We start from the raw sequence: 25,238 nt of genomic DNA on the forward strand, positions 1-25,238 counted from the left end.
GGGAGACAGGAGGCATCAGGTTTCCCAGGAGGCCCCAGGTCTGACCTACACCCGACACCAGGGAGCCCACCACACCCAGTGACACTGTTCATGAGCACCCCCGAGAAGGCCTGAGTTCACATCCTCATTTAAGGGCACGAACCAGGTCGTCCAATTCCAGCCTTCTCATTAGAACAGTTACGCGTTAAAAGTTTCACGGAAGAAATGTTCCCTCATTACATAATAAAAATTGTTCAAATCCGAAATAGGGCATGCTAGAAAAAGGCAGTTTATTCAATAAACCTACTTTGCGCTATACTTTGCCAGGCAAGTATACACTTTTTAATTACATAACCCCAAATTTAATTTGTTTTTAAATAACCTTTGAACCATCTGTAAATCATATATATATATATTTTTTCTTTCCTACATACAAATAGTATTTCTTACCAGAGGGAGCAGACAGAAAATTTTCTTTGATTACGTGTGTTGATTTTTTAACAGAGAACTGGGTGAAGTTTATATACTCGGATTTTTAGTAACCTACAGTCAGGGAAAGAGAAGCAATTCAGGCCGAACAACCAGCACTCTGGTCTGTGAGAAGCCTTACACCCTGCCCCCAACACAGAAAGTGAGCATGGTCACCCCACAGCTGCCCCAGGACCTTAAATACCACTGGCTCCTCTTCCCCAGGGTGATGACCACCCCCACCCCTCAACCAGGAGAATCTGAGGGGGTGGGGCTGCTCTCGGCGAAGGGTGTGCGTCAAAATCACCTTCCACCTGAAATACACATGGATTCCGCCATAGTGAACAGCATTAACCCCCAACTTCCATACACCGAAAAGATGCCTGTTCCAAGGGTGCTCCTATTACGTACTAATCTAAACCCCACAATGAATGTTACGGTTATAGATGGCTTTGAGAGACCACTCTCCCCTTCACCTACACACACCTTTTCTTAATAATCTCACCTCTCCCACCCTCCTTTGGACAACCGGGAGTTTAGCTGTACGCTCAAATTCAGAGTCTTACCACACTCAGCGGATGGCTATCATCCTTTTCACTGACTTTCCTGTTACCATGTAGTAAGCAGAAAGGAGGCATCATACAAATACTTCGAGGCTTGATTCTGGTTTAGAGCGACTAGGGCTGAGAAAAGAATACAGAAATGTCTCCAAGCAGGGAGCTATGCTCAACAATTTGCAATAACCTGTAAGGGAAAAGAATTGCTGTTCAAATAATCGTAGCAAGGAGAAAAATCTGTTTCTGACTTCCAGAGTTCTTCAACTCAACTAGAAAGACATTTTGAAAAATAATCATTCTGCTTTGCACCCTGCACATTGATTTTCTGAGCGAAGAGTGTCTCCAGGTTCTATTAACAACAGATTCCTATGCATGTTTTGAAATATGCTGTAAATCACAAAGAACATCTTGATGACTAAGGGAAAAAAAGGTAGGAACTTTTGGAGGGGTGGCAGACATTTCCGGTTGGAAGGAGGCCAAGAGCTGTTTGTAGAAAGAGGAAGTACTGGAAATATAAGCCACTTCTTCCAAGTACTAAATGGTCATTCAATGTCTGGGTGACAAAGTTCAGAAAAATACGATCATAATTCTGTCTTCAAGCACATTTTCATTCCCACATGGAAAGCAGTGGGAAGACGTGGACTCTTGGGCCTCTGCAGCACGCTGTTCTCAAGAACGGTGTTGACATGCCTTCCACGGCCAGTCACAGGCTCTGCAGCCCACCTGCCTCACTTCTGGATGTTGAGCCACTCAGGATTCACGACTTTTGAAAGGGAACAAATAACTGCCCCCCAAAAGGGGTGACTGCTTAACACAGAGCCTGGGAAAGGCTTAAAACATCCACGGGCACAACAGCTGGTTAAAAAACGAGGGCTATACTGTTGTTGCTCAATCATTAAATGTCCAACCGTGTGCGACCCCATGGACTGAAGCCCACCAGGCTCCCCGTCCATGGGATTTCCCAGGCAAGAGTACTGGAGTGGGGTTGCCATTTCTGCTAAATGGGAAGGTAAGTGGGTGCAGGAATAAATTCACAGCATCTCTGCGAATCCTCCCGCCTCGCCCCACTACGTGAACCTCAAGTCCCCAGATGCTAAAAAGCAATAAGAGTACAACGAACCCAAACAAGGGTCTGAAACTTTCCCAGCTGGCTCACCAAGACAACTCGGTTTACCCTGGCTGCAGGTAACAGGGCAGCGAGTTAAAATGCTGCCTCCTTGGTGCATCTGCAGGAGTGAGGCGGCGGCCAGTGTGGACCTAAAGCGCCATGAACTTAGAGATGGAGACAGCCGCAAACACCGCCCTCAGACCTGCCCCCCCGAGGCAGAGTGAGGGGAGCGCGGCCTTTGCGACAATGGAGAAGAGGTCAGCGGAGACGGCCTGGGTCTCTGACAATTCCACCCAGAGCCGGAGTGACCGGGGCAGGTTACACCACCGCCCGGGGCTGTAGGAGCCAACCCCCGCCCAGCCAAGTGCCCACATGGAGAGGGTACTCTCCTGACTCTCCAGGGGGCCTCCCCAAACAAGGCTTGTTTACCCAATGGCAACTCTCTGAATGGCAACTCTCTGACACCTCTGACAACCATCTTGGCAAAGTGCCTCCGATCATTTAAAACTGCACAGGCATCCGGGTCCAACCCTGGGCGAGCGGCATACTGTACAGAGCACATCCCCAAACTTGAACTGTATCAGACATACACAGATTTCACAGGCACTCAGAATTATGTTACTGTTATACTACGATGGCATTTACATATCACTGCAAAAAGTACAGTGTCTTACGCACTTAAGACACGTGGCAGCAGTAAGATGGGGGTAAGCCTCGGGGAAGACAGACTGCAATGCTACCTCCAGTCTCTGCTCGGCCACTCCATTTCTGCGAGCCTCTGGTTTCTCCCTCCTTTGCGCCTTGGTTTTCCTTTCTCAGATGGGGACAAACAAGTACAGTTAGCTACACAAATTTTTCGGAGGACTGAATGAGGTAATGAGATTAGGACAGGCTGAGAAATACAGTAAGAACTCAATAAATGTTGGCCATCATCCATAATAATGTATGCAAAATATCATTACCATACAGCTAATTTTCTAACTACTACTCAAGTTAAGAATATCAAAGAGTTTGAAAGCACATTTTAAAAAATTTAACACAATCTACCAGTTTACAAAATCTACAAAAGTAGTTCAGATATTCAGAACAAACAAGGTAAAATTTCTCTAGTTTCTATATAGCTAAAATTACTATTTTTTAAATCTTTTCCCAGTGAATTCTGGGTAATTTAAATTACATCTAATTTCATCTCTTGGGTCAGTGTTTCACAAAAGACGCTTAACATTCTTTTGCAAATCATATTCATTTATGAACAGAAACATCAAGCATTAGTGGGTTGCCATTCCCTTCTCCAGGGGATCTTCCCAACGCAGGGATCAAAACTGAGGTCTCCTGCCTTGCAGGCAGATTCTTCACCGTCTGAGCCACCAGGGAAGATCCCAAGAATACAATTAATTACTGGATTTCAAACTGGTAAAATGTAAAGCATGGCTTCCTGATATCTGCAAATGTTACAATCAAATTTTATTAGGGATGCTTCCTGCGCCACTACACTATGGAAAGCATTTAATAGACATGTACCTTAAAAATCATAATGAATGTTTAATTGTTGTTTCAGAGGTTATGAAAAGGTTGCTTACATGCTATGAACACACCCTCTGAGGCTCTTAGTGGGTCAGGCTCCACTGACCATGGGGCACACTTCCTTTCCAAGTGTTAACTCAGCATGAATTTACTGAAGAAGCCAAGGAGCTAGCCCCACGCCCTGCCCGGTGTACAACCCCAGGGGGTGCCATCCCCGCTGACTTTTGTAGTTGGTAGCACAGTATCCCCAGGCCACCTTTTCACTCTGACGGCACCCTGAAAAATGCACCCAACTCATGACATGTTAAAGGAAGTATACAAGCCATACATACATCCCCCTTGACATGTCAATCGATTCAAACATGCCCCACCTTCCTTCCAGATCAACAGAACCTGTCAGGAGCCAATTCTAACGTGGAGTAAATCTGCTCCTTCTACCGGGCAATTCAGGGGACCTCGAGGGGCCAAGCTGCATGTCTGAGATGGATGACGGATCTATTTGGGTCCACATAAACATATTCACACAATCTAACTTCTAACCAAGAGTGTACACACACACACACACACACACACACACACGCCCAGGGGACGACCAGGGTGAGGCCTGAGATGCATGCGCCCAGTGCCACACTGTGTCTCGTCACCTTGGTGACCTCTCTAGTCTAGCTCTTGACAACTCGACTGAATCGCTGCAGAAGCCCTATGACCAGAGAACAAATGCTCTGCAGACGCTGACCAGCAAGCATCAGAGCCAAGACTCCAGAAGGGCTGCAGAACAGGCACATGGCGGGCTCGGTCTGCTTGGGGGCGGTCATGGGTGTGCACAGGAAAATTGCCATCTCCACTGGCTGCAGTCAAAGGTGTGTGGTCTGAGGGGTGCTAGCTCGCGGGGGGCTCAAGTTTCTAGAGATACACTTTGGCGCCGCAACCGAGGCCCTCATTCAAATGCCACAGTTTCAAAGTTCAACTGAGAATCTTTTTGTTCGGAAGTTCAAATATATTTTCCTTTGGAGAAACATTATGCATCTTGGTTGGTGTGTTGACCAGCTCATAAAAAGAGTCCATAAACTTAGGGTGATAATGAGAAGGAAAAAAAACTGACAAACACTGATAGAGCCTAAAGAGTAGCTGCTGCTAAGTCACTTCAGTCGTGTCCGACTCTGTGCAACCCCATAGACGGCAGGCCACCAGGCTTCCCCGTCCCCGGGATTCTCCAGGCAAGAGTAGAGTTACAAGGAAAACCAAAAAAATCTTACTTAACAAGTTCTCATCTAAACTCGAGAGGAACAAGTTCTCATCTAAACTCGAGAGGCACGTCTAGTTGGTCTGGTCACTCTTCCCTGTTGGGAGGTATCAATAAAACTGTTACTAGCTAGCCATTGGTATAAACACCTAAACTATTAAATAAAAACTATCAAAATCAAACCTTAAACTATCTCTGAACTACTCAACATTAATCTCAAGGCTTATTTTCAGCTACTCTGTTAATAGTATGCCTATGTAACACTTAAATTTAGTAGGTATATTCAAACACTTTCCCCAAAAATATTCAAAACATGTCTAAACTGAACATTTTTCAGGTTTCTAAGACAACCTTAAACATATTCAAACTGCAGATTCAGTCTTACTTGTCTACCCTGACACTGAAATATTTACACTTTGCATACAGCAACCCTGCTTGCTGCCTTCTTTCTACCCACAGATGAGACATCAAATGCAGGGGTCTCAGTACACCTCCTTCTTGTCCCGATTACGACCCTACTTGTCACTTGAGTCATATTACAAGACAGTTAAAGTGTGACGTGTCTGCTAAGATATCCTTTAATCTTCAAAGATTTAAATCACATAAGCTTTCTGCCAAGCAAACAGTTATAACATTGAGTGTTTCTAGCTACATAAACAGCATTAAACAATGAGGATACTGAATGTATTACTACCTTTTCCCAGCTTTCCTAGTTCCCCCACCCCCTGTCCTGGGAAAAACAAAACCTCGTGTTACAGTCCCCAAAATCTATGGGTAGTTTAAGCCATGGCCAGCATTTGGTAAGCTATATAAATACATTTATTTCTTCATGAAAGACAGAAAGAAGGCAAGAAACAGATCAACGAGCCTTCGTTACATGGTAGAGCTGGACTCTTAAGAGAAAATGATTTAAATTTTTTCTTGTAAGAGAATTTAACTTCTGTGAACATCATAAAAGATTTGCACCACCTGGTGGAAAAGCAAAGATTCAAACACGTTATAGCTCTTTATTACAGAGCGTTTCTTAGGTGCTCTTGGATCAAAGGCCCCAATTTCAGGACTCCGATGAAAGCCATGGGGTTCCTCTCCTCTCTGAAAGCAGGCAGGTGCACGCCTGCTCACAGCGGGGGCAGATTCAAACACAGGACCAAGAAGCATGTGCAACATCCCCCGCTTCCGGCAGGAGGAAACGTCCACCTTTCTTTTTGCTTGTACTTCCTTTTAGCTGCTGGGCATCTGGATCCTCACCCCAGGCCGGGGAATCCACCATTCCACAGGGCCAGGCACTGCCCTCCCCGACCCTGGATGCGGGTGAGATCAGGCAGCAGCCCTGCGCTCCAGAACGCTGCATCCCCAGGGCGCTTGTACACAGGGTCTCCCCAGGGCGCTGCCCTGGGTCCAGGAGTGCCCTGCGTGGCCATCTCATCACGCTGCCCCTCGCTGTGACCTGCACACACAGCTTCCAACCTGTCTTTTAACCACAGGTATCCACTTGTGCGAAGGGATTACACGAGCTATTCGATATCCTTCCAGTGAGTTCCTTCACTGACTGAGAGCCTGCTTCTCTTCTTTGCAGTCAGGAACCTTGACTGTAAGTCTGCTCCTACCTTATTATAAGCCTCAGCCAGCGCCGTCCCCACCCCCACAATCAACCAGTCCCATGGCCTTGTCATCAGCTTGGAGTCAACGGGAAAAATAAGGCCCGAAGAGCTACTGCAAGTGAAGATAAGAGAGTGACCAGTCACAAAATGCAAGAGTATGCTGGCTGGAACTGAAGCGAGATTCCTAAAACCCATCCCAAAACAGGTTCGTTCACCAGGGCAGACGCCATGTCCTTCTAGCTGGCATTTGAGGCAACAGGCATAATTTCAATCAAAGGTGACTGGTAAGCATCTAATTAAAGAAAACTGGTTTAAAAAATAAAGCTAGGTGGTATAGAAACAAAAATCAATGCCCACCTGTCTTTAATCAACAAAGCAAAGATCTGTGCCCTCTTCCCATTACAGGTGTCACATAACAACGTACACATGACTCCAATCTGAAAAAGGCAACCCTGAATTTCAAAATAATCTCAGAACGTTTTCAGTTGAAGTAGAAATATACAAGTTTAAATCCATTTAGTTTAGATAAATGCACAACAAAGACCTGGAAATGATAAGTAATCTATCCAAAGACACAACTCTAGTTTCCGGGAAGAGTTAGGACCAAAGGTAAAAATGTTTATTCCAGGTGCCAGTTACCTTGCCAACTGTATTACACAGGCATGGGTGCTAAGTCGCTTCAGTCATGTCCGACTCTTTGCAACCCTATGGACTGTAGCTCACCAGGTTCCTCTGTCCATGGAATTCTCCAGGCAAGAATGCTGGAGTGGGTTGCCATGCCCTTCTCCAGGGGATCTTCCCTACCCAGGGGTCGAACCTGCATCTCTTTATGTGTCCTGCGTCGGCAGGCAGGTTCTTTACTGCTAGTGCCACTTGGGAAGCCCGTATTACATATGGCATCTATTTTAATCCTCATCAATACCTGTGATGGATATATCGTACTCATTTTGTAATGCAGAGAATGAAGCTCAAAAGTTAAAGGCCTCATCCGCATAACAGAAAGGTTGTTTAAGAGGCAGAGAACAGATTCAAAACTCTTATTTGCCAGTTTCTAAAGTTCATCCTGGTCCCTTCCTTTCCTGACTTTGAGGTGTGAGGGGTTAGGGAGCTGGGAGTTCTTAACTTTATGTGTGTGCTATGTACGCCTCTGCAGTCTAGCAAAATGTACAGACTTCTTCTCAGAATGTTTTTTAAATGCATAAAACATATAGGCTAATAACAAAATCATTTATACCAAATATTAAAAATTCTATTTAAGAAATATTATCTACTCTTCTTTAAGAAGACATTATATAAGATCTAACAAAACACTTAATAACTACTGCTTTTTGCGTTTGGTAGAAAGGACATCAAAAGCTCAAATCATTACAACATAATGAATGTGCACGACATTAAATGTCTAAGAGATATATCACGTTCCTTAATTTTTTCCATATAGGATACTTAAAAAAAGAAAAAGAATCATAAATGGCAGAGCTTATTATTTAGAGTCTATAATGTTGAAGAGTATGTTTTAAAAAAGGAAAATACTTACTGCTACTATTTATTTCACAGACAAAATTCTTTCCTATAATAGCCAATAAAAGTTGTTTGCCAACCACATAAAACCACATTATCCACAAATCTGTTTTTATTTAGCTGTAACCTATTACTCAGCAATAAACTGCTAAAGGGAATACCGTCTCATGTATCAAGAGTCAGAAAATCTAATTTTTGCCACTGATTCATGTATAGTCTCGAGAAAATCATCAATGCTCAACGTAGGAATGACCACAATAGGAAATACACAAAGCGACTTACATGGACAAGTATGTTTTGATTCTGAGTGACTCGTGTGCGTGCACGCTAAGTCACTTCCGTCGTGGTGGACTCTTTGCGACCCTAAGGACCGTAGCCTGCCAGCCTCCTCTGTCCATTTGGAAGCATGGACAAAGGGCAGAATACTGGAGTGGGTCACCGTTTCCTCTCCCAGGGGATCTTCCCAACTCAGGGATCGAAGCTGAAGCTCTCTTGTCTCCCGCACTCGCAGGCAGGTTCTTTACCACTAGCGCAAAGGTATTTAGCTGCCTGACCAGCAGAAGTTCAACAACCAGGAAAATGGGGCACCACTAACAAAGCAGACCGCTCCCACTGTGCTCAGAAAGAAGCAGGAGCTGTGAGGTAACCACGAGGCAGTCCTTCCCACGCCTCGTGACCTCACACCCTCCTCGGTCTGATCCTCAGCACCATCTCCCTGCCCTCCACCCCGCTCCTCACAGTGAAATCCAGTCTGAAGAAAAGACGGCTTTTGCAAATGTACCATCCTTCCCGGTTTGCACATCACACCTTTATCTGTACCGTTGCCTCTGCTCAGATTACCTCCTCCCTGATGATCATCTGGTCGACTCCTCCGTTCTCCAAGACTAGTTCTTGCATCGACTTCTCTGGAAGGTCACTCTCCTCAACTGTATTCTGAGCTGTGTCAGGTACCCACAGGCATGACCAGATAGGACGACCTGGGGAGCTTTGTACCCCTGGGGTCTAGAGCGGTACCCTGAACACAGACCGAGGAATTAAACTGAAGAGTCTCATGGCAAATGCTTAACTGATGTCTGAAAAAATTCTAAAATTTTCATACTGCTGTTACCCTAACAAAAGCATTTCCACGAAGACCATGTAATTATACATGTAACTGTACATTATATTTTTGCATGTAACAACAAGCATTTTTCGTATTTCCATGGGATCTCAAAAACTATCGCTTTTAGAGCCTGCTAGTACAGAGAATCACTTCACTATACTACATTAAACAGCATACAAGTCATGTCCACTATTTTGCTATTAATGATAACACTAAATGAACACAGCTCAGAAGCAAGAATGTCTCTCTGAAAGAATCACTTCTTTGGGATAAATTTCAAGAAACAGAAAACCTGGGTAAGGGGGTTTGTTTCAATGTGTTTATAGTCAGGTTTATACCCCTTAAAGGCCCACCCTTGTCACCAACAGCAAATGATTACACAACCTCCTCCACACAACCTCAGGAAACCTGGGTGGCTTTTTTTTTTTTTTAAATAACAAATGTATTGGTAAACAAAAATTACCTCTATCCCATTTTCACTTTTTATTACTGAGAGTAACTTTTCCACGTTACTTTATCATTTCTAGTTTCCTTTGTCCGTTTACCTGTCATATTTTCTTACATATTAGAATGCATGCTCAGTCGGTAAGTCATGCCTACCTTTGCAACCTCATCAACTGCAGCTTGCCAGGCTCCTTTGTCCACGGGATTTCCCAGGCAAGAATACTGGAGTGGGTTGCCATTTTCTTCTCCAGGGGATCTTTCCAAACCAGGGATCAAACCCACGTCTCCTGCGTTGGCAGGCAGATTCTTTACCAGGGAATTCTTTCCCAGTGAGTCACCAGGGAAGTCCGTATTTAGAACAAGTTACCTTTAACAGACTCTGTCTAACGACTCTTGGATAAATACTTTATACGTTTCTACGTGTCACGCTTTTTATTTGAATTCTAACTCTCCAAACAATCTCTCCAGAGGTCTGACATGTTCTTCCACATTCCCTACTTTTAAAAACATATGATTTTCTATATGTCCACTCTTTAAAATTTATGGGGTGAAGTTTCAGTATCTTCCCTCCCAAGTACCTACTCAATTAAACCCAACATCATTTTTAAATGATCCTTCCCTGCCAGTGTATATGCATTTGTGTGTGTATAAAAGTAATTCCAAAATTGTAAACGCTAAAAAACAAGATGCACTTTAGAAACAGACTTTAACATCAGCTTTGTTGACACACACACAAGTTCACAGAGCAAGGGGTACATGAAAAGTAAAATGTACCATACATAAAATGTACAAAGGTCCATATAGTCAAAGCTATGGTTTTTCCAGTAGTCAGGTACGGATGTGAGAGTTGGACTATAAAGAAGACTGAGAACTGAAAAACTGATGCTTTCAAACTGTGGTGCTGGAGAAGATTCTTGAGAGCCCCTTAAATAGAAAGAAGATCAAACCAGTCAATTCTAAAGGAAATCAATCCTGAATATTCATTGGAAGGATTGATGCTGAAGTTCTGATACTTTGGCCACCTGATGTGAAGAGACCCTGGAAAAGACCCTGATGCTGGGAAAGATCGAGGGCGAGAGGAGAAGGGGGCGAAAGAGGATCTGACGGTTGCATGACATCGCAGACTCAATGGACCTGAGTTTGAGCAAATTCCGGGAGATAGTGAAGAACAGGGAAGCCTGGTGTGCTGCAGTTCATGGGGTCGCAGAGTTCACGCCTTAGCAACTCAGCAACAACAGAAATGTGCCATAGGTAATTTTTCACTGAAATTATGTTCACTGAGATTTACTTGTAAACAGGTCCTGACACTCTACTTCTCTGAACTATTCTTATTTCAATTAAAAAAGCATGATTACAATTCTTTCCTAAAACAATCATCCACATACATTTCAAAAGGACAAGGCATTATTTAAATATACTTCGTCTCCACTTTTAGTAAATCCTATAGGCAGAATTCTAGACAATAAATCTGGTATTTTTGGAAAGATTAAGCTGTGACTCCAAACTAACAGATATACGACAATCTATTTTTAAAATAATTTGGGAAGATACTGAAGAGTTTTCACTGTCACTGATGAAACTCATGGATCAATCCAAGCAGGGCTATAGAGGTGTCTGGACTCACACACACACAGACTCAGCCACACACGCACACCCTTTATGGAACAGAAAAAAATAATACCCACATCCATGAGGTGTCAGTAGTTCTTCATACATTTGGTACCAAGTGCTTAATTCACACAAATGGTATTTTTCCCGAATCTAACATGTGTCCAAGCCCCTGTGCTTACTCGAGCTGTTTTTCCCGGATATTTCTGTTGAGACCCTGCACTTCCTGGGCTTTTCCAGTGACATGTCAGGTAGATGCCACACGCAGCCTGGCCCATCAAGTGGAGAAACCACACCAAGAGTCCAAGCTACTCTTTTCTCTCTTCCTCTTCTTTTAAATATATATATAATTTTATTTCTTTACTTTGGGCTGCGCTGGCTCTTCACTGCTGCTCGGGCATTTCTCTAGTTGCAGCGAGCATGGCTTCTCACTGCGGTGGTTTCTCTTGTTGCAAAGCACGGGCTCTTGGGCGTGCGGGGGCTTCAGCACTTGCAGCAATGTGGGCTCAGTAATTGTGGCTCCCGAGCTCTAGAGCAAAGGCTCAGTAACTGTGGTGCACAGACTTAGCTGCACCAAGGCATGTGCGATCTTCTCGGACCAGCGTTCGAACCCGTGTCTCCTGCATTGGCAGGCAGCTTCTTTACCACTGGGCCACCAGAGAAGCTCCTAAGCTACTCTTCTTAACCAAGTCTCTCACCACTGAATTCCTCTTTCCTCTCTTTCAGGCTCCCACAATGAAAGAAAATTAAAAATATATAGAGAGAGACAGATAGATAAATCAATAGATAGGTAGGTTGATCAGTTTTATCACTAGAAGAGATTTGAAGAATCAGTTCAATATGGACACAGGAAATAGAATTCTCAGGGTTTGGAGGCAGCTTCCCCACTGAGCCAGAAAGCACTGCCTCCCTTTTCAGGCTCCAGCGGCCCACAGCACTGACCCCTTTGCACTTGTTTGCACGGCTCGGGGCTTGTCCTGTCACTCCCCTTGAACCCGGGGCCCTGGGGTCTGGGTCCTGCCAGCCAGGGTCCCTGTGGAATCCTCCATGGTGCTCAATGGGCCAGCACCTTGCACGCTTACTCATCCAATGTTCACTGAGCACATGGGACAGAATATCCAATCTACACAGACTAGAAAGTCTCATCTTTTAGTTCATTTAATAAAACTCTTGTAAGATTTTTATCATAGAAAAAATGTTGCCAAAAATATGGTTTTTAAAGCCTGAAGGGAAAAAAAAAGTAATCATTTTTACAGACTTGTCTCAAGAGACAGGTTTGTATGCATGTGTAATAGGAACAACATGAATATGTTAACTCTGTCCTTTAGTCCTGCAGCAAATGCAGGTGCTGGAGGACCATTCGATGTTTACAAAATCTGTGGTTTAACTCTGGAACTTGGGCTGCGTCAAGCACGTCACAGGCATGTATGGGTTGTGAAATCAGGCCTCATTCTAGACAGCACACAGCTGCAGCTGTCAGTGGGAGGGCCCTACCTACACGGTGTCTGCCGGGCCCTGTCCACCTGAGACCATTGACTTCCTGACCTCATTTTAGAGTGAAGGAGCTCTGAACCCTGATTTTCCCTGCTTCTAAATTTTGCAATGTCAATGTTGCAAGAGTTACAGGTATCCAAGGATTTCAACGTCAAGCATTACTCTTTTTTTTAATGTATGTATTTTAGTGAAATCTGGTTGACTTACACTGTTTCAGGTGCACACCAGGTGATTCAGTTAAACAAATACACATATATTATTTTTGAAATTATTTTCCGTCACAGGTTATTACAAGATACTGACTATAGTTCCCTAGGCTATACAGTAGACCTTTTGTTGTCAAGCACTACCCTTAATAACACATATTCTGTGACAAACAAATTCTCTAGAAGAAAAAGAAGAATTCTAAGACAGAACATCTAGAAACTAAATTTAAAAAAATAAAATTTAACAAAAAGCATTACAAGATATTCTAGCATAAGGATCTCTGCCAGAGTTAAGTAAAATGTTAAGTAAGAGGAATCATTAACTTTTCCATCCCATGGATCATGTGAAAAGATGGCCACTGTTATGAGGACCTGAACACACCATAGTCTAATCAACCCTCTTGAAAACCAAAGATGACACTGAAACTTGATGTCACAAAAGTCACCACTTCCTTTGTATTAACAGAAACACCATAGGGCAGGGCCTCTGGGGTTAAACTGAATGAGTGCTGGGCCTACAAGATCTGATAGCAGCCTTCCATACTCTCTCCTAGAGACCTGGTTTCTCCCCTTCCCATCACGGCCTGAGAGTGTCTAGATAGTGATCTACTTTCTTTCATTTTATGGAGCTCCCCACAAGACAAGCTTTTATATATATGAGGAGTACGTCAAGGCTGTATATTGTCACCTTGCTTATTTAACTTCTATGCAGAGTACATCATGAGAAACGCTGGACTGGAAGAAACACAAGCTGGAATCAAGATTGCCGGGAGAAATATCAATAACCTCAGACATGTAGATGACACCACCCTTATGGCAGAAAGTGAAGAAGAACTAAAAAGCCTCTTGATGAAAGTGAAAGAGGAGAGTGAAAAAGTTGGCCTAAAGCTCAACATTCAGAAAACGAAGAACATGGCATCTGGTCCCATCACTTCATGGGAAATAGACAGGGAAACAGTGGAAACAGTGTCAGACTTTATTTTTCTGGGCTCCAAGATCACTGCAGATGGTGACTGTAGCCATGAAATTAAAAGACGCTTATTCCTTGGAAGAAAAGTTATGACCAACCTAGACAGCATATTCAAAAGCAGAGAGATTACTTTGCCGACTAAGGTCCGTCTAGTCAAGGCTATGGTTTTTCCTGTGGTCATGTATGGATGTAAGAGTTGGACTGGGAAGAAAGCTGAGCACCAAAGAATTGATGCGTTTCAACTGTGGTGTTGGAGAAGACTCTTGAGAGTCCCTTGGACTGCAAGGAGATCCAACCAGTCCATTCTGAAGGAGATCAACCCTGGGATTTCTTTGGAGGGAATGATGCTGAAGCTGAAACTCTAGTACTTTGGCCACCTCATATGAAGAGCTGACTCATTGGAAAAGACTTTGATGCTGGGAGGGACTGGGGGCAGGAGGAAAAGAGGACGACAGAGGATGAGATGGTTGGATGGCATCACTGACTCAATGGACATGAGTCTGAGTGAACTCCGGGAGTTGGTGATGGACAGGGAGGCCTGGCGTGCTGCGATTCATGGGGTCGCAAAGAGTCGGACACAACTGAGCAACTGAACTGAACTGAACTGATATATATATATATAACTTCCCTGGTGGCTCAGATGGTAAAGCATCTGCCTACAAGGCAGGAGAACCAGGTTCAATCCCTGGGTCAGGAAGATCCCCTGGAGAAGGAAATGGCAACCCACTCCAGTACTCTTGCCTGGAAAATCCCAGTCCACATGGTCGCAAAGAGTCAGACACAACTGAGCAACTTCCACTTTCACTTTCATATATATATATATTTTATATATGAACTCATTTATTACAAAGTGACTGTAAAAAGTTTCACAGCCACTTATAAACACATAAAATTTAGATTTTAGAAAGAAATCACTATGAAACACCTGGGAACATGTGGATATCTGGAAAGAGCATTCAACCAAAAGGCACTCTGAGAATAAAAAATGTTAGACACTTCAATTACCATACAAATACCAAAAACTTTTCAATAAAAAGAAAACTTAAGCGGCAAAAGCTAAGTAAAACAAGAAGCAGATAAACTGATAAAGAAAAACTTAACCCAAACTACACTCCCAACCACTAACATATACTGGATGCCTGTTAACGTACCACACCACTTGAGGCTATACGTGTGTATCTTGCTGTTGCTGTCTAGTTGCTAAGTCGTGTCTAACTCTTGTGTATATCAATGTGTATATATCCAGGTGGCTCAGTGATAAAGAATCTGCCTGCCAGGGCAAGAGACGCAAGAGACTGGAGTTCGATCCCTGGGTCAGGAAGATCCCCTGGAGGGGGAAATGGCAACCCACTCCACTATTCTTGCCTAGAGAATCACATGGGCAGAGGAGCCTAGTGGTCTACAATCCACGGGGCCACAAGAGTTGGATGCAGCTGAGGGACTAAGCACACACACGTGCTGCGTACCACATCTTCTATCTGCGTTATATTTAATCTTCACAGTAACTCGTCAGGTAGGTACTACTGTCCACAACTTAGGGTGAGGAAACACAGGCTCAGAGAGAGTAAATAACATTCTGTAAGTCATGGACCTTGTAAGCTGCAGACTCAGGATTCAATCCAATTTCACAGTCCCAAACTCGAAAGCCCTTGCTTTTCTTTCCCAGCTAAACCACATCTTCAGTGATTGAAGCTTCGATATAAAGTTATCAGTGGGCTAATATTTATATGAGTAGTACAGATAGCATCCTAAAAACACAATGGTCTCCCTTTTTTCTATCTTTTAATGTATGGCAAAAACCATGACAACATGGTAAAGTAATTAGCCTCCAATTAAAATAAATAAATAATTTTTTTTAAAAAAAGAGCAGCCAGATTTTCAGCCAACCAGATGGGTCTCGACGAGCAGTCAAGTGGAAGCCGGTTAAAACACACTATGGGACTTGACAGTCACGCGGCAGGAGCCTGATGCAGGGTGGGGGAGTGGGTGGGTATTTAGAGCGTAGTCCACGAAAACGCAGCAAGGGCAAAACTAGGAGGTCGATACATCCTCTCCCTACACACACCTTTTAAAATGAGACAGAACAACCAGCTCAGCCCTCCACAAGTCAATGAAAGCAGGACAGAACCAGAAGTGCGTCTCTGTGAAAAGCACTGAACTTCAGGTAGGACGGGCACGGTGCAAGCCCACGGCTGCTTCGCTCCGGGGCTGTCTCCACGCCCTTGTCCTCAGCTCCGGTCAGTGCAACAGGTCAGGGGACGGGGGTCAGCGGAGAAGACCACGAGCTTCACTGCCAGGCCAGGCCAGGCCAGGCTCACTAGATTCGGGGCACCGTCAGGGAAGGGGGGCCATGCCATCGGCAAGAGAACACAAGGGCCTGAGGCTCTTCCAGCCTGCGGCTGAGGTCAAGGCGGGTCAAGCAAGAGACCCTCAGATTACCAGGATTTCACAGGGAGCTCTGGGAAGTGAGATGACTCTCCACCGGCATCCCCGGCCGACTAGTGACCCTGCGCACACATCACAGATGCTGGAATGGACACATCTCGCCCCGCCCCACGTCCCCTCCTGGCACTGACACCCACAGAGATGCCGGGGAGTCCGGCTGGAAGTAGAAGCCAGGAAAGACGGGACAGCTGCCTGGAATATGAAGGGGCTCCCCAGCCCACGTGTGGGCCCATCAGCAGAGAGCAAAAGCTTTCCCAACTCCCCATCAACGTCTGAGGAGTCTTTGGCTGAACACAGAACTATGCTGCTGCGAGGGTGACCTCTGGGAAAAGCTAGGCTTTAAAGTAACAACAAGAAAAGAAACAAAAGAACAAGCTGAACAAGAGACACCAGCCGCTGCGCAATATGGGAGACAGCCTTCACAGATTGATTTCAGGCAAGTTACTAAACAAACAACTACAGAAATAACGGTTGAGCAGACAAGAGTCAGAGTCGAGTGTTGCTAGAACCCATTGTTTGAAGTGTAAGATATTCAACAAAAAGCTTGGAGACATGAAAAGAAGCAAGAAAGCGAGACCCATACTCGGGGGGCGGGAATCAAGCAGTCATTAAAACCTATCTCCAGTGTCCCCAAATGTTGGATTTCAACGGTCAAGGCTTCAGAGTAGCTAGCTATCATATGAACATGCTTCCCTGGTGGCTCAGATGACAAAGATCTGTCTGCAGTGCAGGAGACCTGGGTTCAGTGCCTGGGTCGGGAAGATCCCCTGGAAAAGGGCATGGCAACCCACTCCAGTATTCTTGCCTGCAGAGTCCCACGGACACAGAAGCCTGGCGGGGCACAGTCCATGGGGCTGCAAAGAGTTGGACATGACTGAGCAACTAATACACACACACATACACTCAAAGAACTGAAGGAAATCCTGCTTAAAGAATTAAAACATGGTAAGTCAACAGAGAACCTCAAAAAAGAGATATAAAGGGTCTAAGAAAGAGCCAACTGGAAACTCTGACTTTGAAAAGTACAATAAATGAAATGCAAAGTTTACTAGAGGGGTTCAGCCACAAATTTGAGCTGACACAAGAAAATAGCAGTACAGTTGATGGCAGCTCAAAAGACATTAACTAGTCTGAAGAAAACAGAAAAAGTGATCAAAGAAAAATACACAGAGCTTCAGAGGCCTGTGAAACAACATTAAGCTTCCCAACATATTTGTAATGGGAGAAGAGAAAAGGATGGAAAAACATTTGAAGAAATAATGTCCTACAACTTCCCAAATTTGATTAAAAATTGTTTTAAAAAGCACTAATCTTCACATCCAAGAAGTTTAACAAAACTTCAAATAGGGTAAAGACAAAAGAAACCCACACCTAAACACACAGTACTCAAGCTGCTGAAAGCCAAAAACAAAGAGCTAAACTCGAAATCAGCAAGCAAAAAGTAATCTATCATGCAGAGAAAACCAACACGATCAACACCTGATTTCTCACCATGAACAAGGGAGGATCAAAGGCCATGGGATAGCTAGAGTGCTGGGGGGGGGAGCTTACCAGCCAAGAATTCTATAGCCAGAAAACCACCCTTCGAAACTGCAGGAGAAATAAAAAGGCATCCCGTGACTTTTTGAAAAGACAAAGTTATTGCTAGAAGATCTGCCTTACAAAAATGCTGTATGAAGTCCTTCAGGTTGAATGGAAATGACATGGACAATAACTCAAATCCACAAGAAGAAATGGAGATGGCCAGAAGGGGTAAATGTAAGACTCCATTAATATTTTTCTTATTTCTTAAACTCTATCTTTTCTCGTTCCTTCCCTCAAATTCGTAAAAATACAGAAGACTGTACAAAGCCATAATTTAACACTGTAAAGCTGTGTTTGTAACATACAAGGATCACACATTTATGACAGTGAGAGCACAAAGGGAAAGAGAGAAAAGCCAAAACAAGGTCACCAGTGTTCAGTTAGCTTGATTCTCAAGTAGTGGATGATACATTAGGATGCATACTGTAATCTCTAAAATAACCAAATGACTAAAAGAAATGACTCAAAATGACAGTAACAACAAGAAAAGCAGCAGAGAAATAAAAACTGTACACTAAAAAATATTTAACACAAAAGACTGTGACATAGAGAAAAGCAAGATTATGAGACAAACAGGAAAACAAGTAACAAAATGGAAGATGTAAGTCCATCAATAACAACAATTCCATTGATGTAAACGGAACAAACACCACACTCAGAAGACAAACTGTCAAGACTGGATAAAAACACGGTTCCAACAATGTGCTGTCCACAAGAGACATATCTTAGGTTCAAAAAACCCAAAGTTTCAAAGGAAAAAGACGGAGAAAGATAATACTTTGCAAACAGCAACCCTAGGAGAGCTGGAATCGGAGATAATTGTATCAGGTAAGACATGTTAACAACCAACTTGACCTCAGTGACATTTAGAGAAACTCCAGCTAACTGTAGGTGTGGCATGACTGCTCACAGCAACATTATCCACAACAGCCAAAAAATTAAAACCATCCAAACGCGTCTACTAACTGGTGAATGGGTAAATGAAATGGGATCTAGGCACACAACAGACTATTACTTGGCAATAAGAGGTAACAAAAAACTGATACATGCTACATGAAGATGAATTTCAAATGTATTATATGCTAACTGAAAGAAGCTAGATATAAAAGTCTATAAATTGTGTGATCCTCATATTATTAATACAGGTCCAGAAAACGCAAACATACAGAGCCAGAAAGCAGACCAGGGCCTGGCTGCCTGGGGCCAGGAATAGGAGTGAGGATTGACAAACAATTCAGGGAAGTGTGGAGGATGCAATGGACACGACCTGAAACTAGAGTGTGATCAAGGCTGCAGAACTCTACAGAAGCACTGAACGCCACTGGACTAGACAGCGCACAGGGGGTGAGTTTTTCTGCACGTAAATTGTATCTTTGCAAATCCGTAAACTTATGTATTGTACTGTGGTTTGACAGAGCAATATAAACTACTGTCTGGAGACTGACAAGGGCGCTCTTTCCATGAAAGGGCATCACATACAAACTCAGTGCAAACTCCGGCTGGTCCAAGATGTTAGTTGAATGCTAGGTGTGTAACTCATCACTCATGTGGCATTAATTTCATCAAAACACAGCAAAGCAACTTAAACTCTCAACATATAAGAGGCCAAATGATGCCTTTAACCCTTGTCACACAGTCACACATCTGCTTATGTGTGTTAATTGACTATCACTTACATGTTCACTCATCAGATGTTTGCACAAGCTGGCTGAACTTGCACGTGTAAGCCATTATGGTCTTTCAACGTCTTCAACTATAAATTTCCTGGAAGACAGGGGCAGCACTGTTGAACTCCTCAGTGTGTCCCACACATCATAACAGGACCTTCAGAACTCCAAACAGAGGCTTCTGGGTCAGTTCATGACCCTACAGGCTCCTCCCTTTACCATGAGAGGCAGCAAGTTAACAGTTCCTGATTCTCAGACCATTTGTGGGTCACGTGCTAACATCAACCTGTACGGAAGTAGCAGCTAAGATTCCAGTGTGTCTGTGGAGAATTGATGGTGCTTTCAAAAGCATTCTTAAATCACTCAGATATTATGAACTCAATTGAGCCTCTCCTTAGGACAGAATATTTCATCTTAAGCAAAATAATATTTAAAATGGATAACCAACAAGGACTTACTGTGTAGCAAAGGGAACTCTGCTCAATGTGGCAGCTTGGATGGGAGGGGAGCCTGGCGGAGAATGGATACACATATACGTAGAACTGAGTCCCTTCCCTGTTCTCCTGAAACTATCACAACATTGTTAATCAGCTATGGCAACCCCCTCCAGTATTCTTGCCTGGAAAATCCCACGGACAGAGAAGACTGGCGGGCTATAGTCCACGGGGTCGCAAACAGCTGGACATGACTGAGCGCCTAAGCACAGCACCCCAATACAAAATAAAAAGTTTAAAAGTAAAACAAACTTAAGGAAAATAAAGCAAAATAAAAACGGATCACAGAAATATCATTTCCTCTACTCTTAGCCCACTATCCCAAACCACCAGAAGTAAAGAACTGCTCAGAGATGAAAGCAAGTGTTGCAGGGAATACTGCGAATTCAGGCACACCAGGTACTGAATCACATTCTCAGACACCTAAGCACAAAGTGTTAATACCTCGCGCGTGAGTACCATCCTCACTCAGACGACCTGCCCATCCCCAGGCCCACTCACAGGCAGCGGGACTGCCTTTTGGAGCCCATTTTTCAGAAGGCCCTCCGCTCAGAGATGGCTCTGCTTCCCTGCAGAACAATCCTGCAAAGAAAATGCACACCGCTGGAAATCACCGCCTCCAGCATCTTCTCCTACTGTGAGTTAAATACAGAGGCGACTAATGGGAACAATCCAACCCGGAAAACAGCAGGGCTCTACCTGATGAGCAGCTGACTCCTCCCTGACCACCCAGGCCTTCTGGGTGGGACCCAAGATCCTGGCATCAGAACATCAAAGACAACTGAATTTTCCCGGCAAGACCAACTCAACCTCTAAGCAAGACCAACTCAACCTCTAAGGCCGTCCCTTCGGCTCAGACCACAAGCAGAGCGGCCCCTCCCAAGAAAGCCTGAAGGGGAGCCCCTGACAGGTTTAGGCGGCAGCTCTGAGTCCCCGTGTCCCATGCCTATGGCCATCCTCCACAGAAAGAGGGGCGCTCCCACTTACTCCCAAACAGAAGTGGGCTGATAAATCACCTACTTCTCTACTTCCTGCATGGGGGTCGGCAAACGTTTCCTCTAAGTGTTAGACGCTGCCCAGATGGCTCAGCAGTCAAGAATCCTCCTGCCATGTAGAACACGGGTTCCATCCCTGGACAGGGAAGACCCCGTGGAGAAGGAAATGGCAACCCACTCCAATATTCTTGCCTAGAGAATCCCATGGACAGAGGAGACTGGTGGGCTACAATCCATGGGGACACAGAGTCAGACGCGACAGAGCGACCAGACAAAAACAAAGCGTTAGATGGCAAATGTTCCAGACCTTGTGACTCCTCGCTTCGGCTGCGGTGGCAAGTAAAGCAGTCAGATGACAAGGGAGTGAATGGACATGGCTCGTTTCCAACAGGACGTTCACAAAAACAGGTGGAAGGCTGGATCGGACCACTGGACTGCAGCCTGCTGACCCCTGCCTAGAATTGCAGCTATTTAAAGCTAAAAAGGAAATTACAGGTTGACAGTGCCCTGTCCCCAACCCCTGCCTACTCCTCTGTGGTGTTCTCAATGAAGACACGAAATTTAAGTTATTTGCTCGAGGTCACATACTAGCTTATGCTGGCTTGTCCATATGCATGAAGAGAATTTTCTAAAGTAAAAGAGAGAGAGAATGAGAGATGAAGAGGAAGGGAGAGTGGGAGACAGACCCTCCTTTTCACCCATTGTCCTATTTCCTGGATATCAACAAATCGTACGGGACTCAGGTGGTATTTTGGGTTTTAATATACTTTTTGGGAGCAGGTTTAGGTTCACAGCAAAATGAAGCAGAATGTGCATGGATCTCCCCTCCCTCCACACAAGCCCAGCCTCCCCCACCATTGCCACAGTCCACCGGAGTGGTGCATCTGTTACAAACAATGAAATACACACCATTAGCATCCAGAGCACACAGTTTACTTGAAGGCTCGCTCGTGGCACACATGCCATGAGTCTGGACATGCATCCATCCCTACAGCATCATACACAAGAGTTTCACTGCTCTCAAGATCCTCTGTGGGGAGGCTGTTATTTCATTTCAAAATGTTATAAGACAGTCCAAAGCCTCTGACATCTCTTCTGTAAAGACTCAACTTAGTATAAGAGGACGCAACTTGGTTGATTTTATAACTATCATGAATAGGCACTATATATATCAAATCAGGGTTTCCCTGGTGGCTCAGATGGTAAAGAATCCACCTGCAACAAGGGAGACCTGGGTTCGATCCCTGGGTTGGGAAGATCCCCTCGCAAGGGCATAGCAACCAACTCCAGTATTCTTGCCTGGAGAATCCCCATGGACAGAGGACCTTGGCGGGCTGAGTGACTAAACACACACGTATCATATCTAAACAGGTGCCTTTCTTCTTCTTCAGTAAAGTTTCAAGTTCACTGAGAAATCCACTCTAACCACCAAACTAGATTAACAACCACGTCTGTAATGATTTCCCCATCCCTTCTTCTGTGGAAGTCTCAAAACAACTTATTTTCTATTGATCTATCCTTCTTTCCTTTAAAATGCATCTCAAAACTCTACCTCCTTCAGGTTTTAAAGGAGAACAAAGTTAAACTTCTTCAATAAGTATTTTCTGATTTTTATCCCACTCTGAGGATTCCACACTGCATGTACCATATTCACCTGAAATTATATACATGTTGCTTTGCATTGCCCTGAGAGCTTTTTCATGTGTTTTGGGTCATATGAAAAACTCTTAGGAGATTTGTTGTTCACTGCTAAAAATGAAAGACTAATAAAATCTCCTAACTCTGATCTCTTATCACTAAAAGTAGTTCTTCACTTGACCTTCACCTACATCTGCAGTCTGGACATAGGCCCACATATGTGTAGAATAGTATATCTTTTTCTACTGCACAAGGAAAAATTATGAACTGGTTTATTTTACTTAGAATTTTAATATTTTCATTACTTTTCCCCAAAACAGCTTCTAAGCCTTTGTGTCCAAAATTTCAACCTTTATGTGGAGACGCCCACTTAAATACTGCTACTCTCCATCTTAAGCAAGACATCTTTACTTTCAACTACATCTTACTAAGCAAATCACGCAAGCAAACATCTCTGATGGAACAACTGTTCCTTCTCTCTTGAAGAGCTTGGAAATTCCCCTGACTGTTTGCAATAGCAAATCCAACTTGGACTGTGATCTACGTACACAACTCTGAAATGGATTTCCAACAATTAAAGACTTAGAGCGGGGAGAGGTCTTTCTCACCTTGTGAGTCACCTCAGTTTTATGTGCTATGCTTGACAAGTTTTATTTTGTAACTGGCCATTGTGCCACTGCACTCAGTCATGTCCGGCTCTTGGAGGCTCCACAGACAGAAGTCCGCAGGCTCTCCAGGCAAGTATAGTGGAGTAGGTTGCCATTTCCTCCTCCAGGGATTGAACCCACCTCTCTTGCGTCTCCTGCATTGGCAGATGGATTCTTTACCACCGAGCCACCTGGGAAGCCCCTCATTTTGTAACCGGGGTGAACAGCATTTCCCAACTCTTACTCTAATCTGGGGAGTCCTTTCTACTCTCAACATGAACAAGCAGAAGCGTGACATGCATGTGTGCGTGCTTACTCGCTAATTCATGTCCGACTCTTCTGCAACCCCATGGGCTGCAGCCCGCCAGGCTCCTCTGTCCGTGGGATTCTCCAGGTAAGAATACTAGAGTGGGTTGCCATGCCCTCCTCTGGGGTATCTTCCTGACCCAGGGATCAAACCCACATCCCCTGCATTTCCTGCACTGACAAGCAGTTTCTTTACCCACCAAGCCACCTAGGAAGCCCTATATGGATGACAGTTACGAGCACATTAAACTCCTGGCTATGGGACCCTGGGCCACCCACAACTTCTCTGTACCTCATTCCCACATCCATAAAATGGGGGTAGTAACAGCAGCCATCTCCCATGATAATAAGGATTAAAATCACTTTGACTAGAGCCGAGTACACAGACCTGTGGGCAGGCTAGCTCTTCTCATCATAAAAGTGATACACAACCTCCCTCTTGCTACTGGCCCACAACGAACTGTAACTAAGGGAATCAGTATAATTAAGAAAAAAAATTTAAAGACCACTCCACAAATATCATCTCAAACAAGACATTAAATAGCTACTGGAGATCAATTCACTTAAACTTCTCTGCCCAACTTTCTCATCTGTAAAATGAGGAAGATGAACCAAGTATCTAAGGTTCGTCCTCTCCAAGCTGTAAAATTTAGGAATTCTCTTGGAAAGGCATATGAGAAACGAGGGATGGGAAAGAGAGCTCCCTGACACTGTTTAACCACCTTCCAAGTCCCTGTGTAGCAGCTCAGATCATTTTTGTTGATTTTTAAACTATCAAACACTACCCCGTATGTTTGATCATCTCCTATGTGGATATGGGAATATTAAATGGCTATATGCTGATTATATCTTTTTCTTCACTGGAGAATCTGAAAGAATTGGAAGATAAGCACATATAACTAAGCACACATATAAATATGCATATTTCAAAATATAAAACAATAAATACACTTGAGCAAACTCATACTCTAATCACATAGGCACCTGAGTACCATAAACTTTTGTATCAATTAAGTAGGTATAACTCTTGGACTACTATAGTTCCATCTTGTATTCTGTGACTGCTATTCCAGTTAATTACACAGCAGCCAACTATTTTGTGATCACTACATACTTTCTAAATGCTTTTGCAAGGCAGCACAGCCTTAAGAATATTCTAGAACAAAAGTTGTTCTAGAAAATATCTAAGAACCTTCTGAAAAGTCTTCCTTCTAAAGTTTTTTTTTTTTTTAAAGGTCAAAGTTAATATAATATTGCACCAAGTATAAACTTTAAGCTTAATAGTCAGAAAGAACTTCCTTCTTAAATAATGATTTGAGTACTGGGAAGAAAGAACTCCATTTGGTGATAAGCTGTAGTGCTATGGTGAACAACGGCTAACAGTATTACAAACACCCAGTGCTTCATAAGAAGAGCTTCATATCATTTGTCATTGGAACATTATTAATATTCTATGGGTTTTCCAGTAGTCATGTATGGATGTGAGAGCTGGACTATAAAGAAAAGTGAGTGCCGACGAATTGATGCTTTTGAACTGTGGTGTTGGAGAAGACTCTTGAGAGTCCCTTGGACTGCAAGGAGATCCAACCAGTCCATCTTAAAGGAAACTAGTCCTGAATATTCACTGGAAGGATGCTGAA

Source organism: Capricornis sumatraensis, chromosome 22 (genome assembly GCF_032405125.1).
Source record: "Capricornis sumatraensis isolate serow.1 chromosome 22, serow.2, whole genome shotgun sequence".
Classification (NCBI taxonomy): domain Eukaryota; kingdom Metazoa; phylum Chordata; class Mammalia; order Artiodactyla; family Bovidae; genus Capricornis; species Capricornis sumatraensis.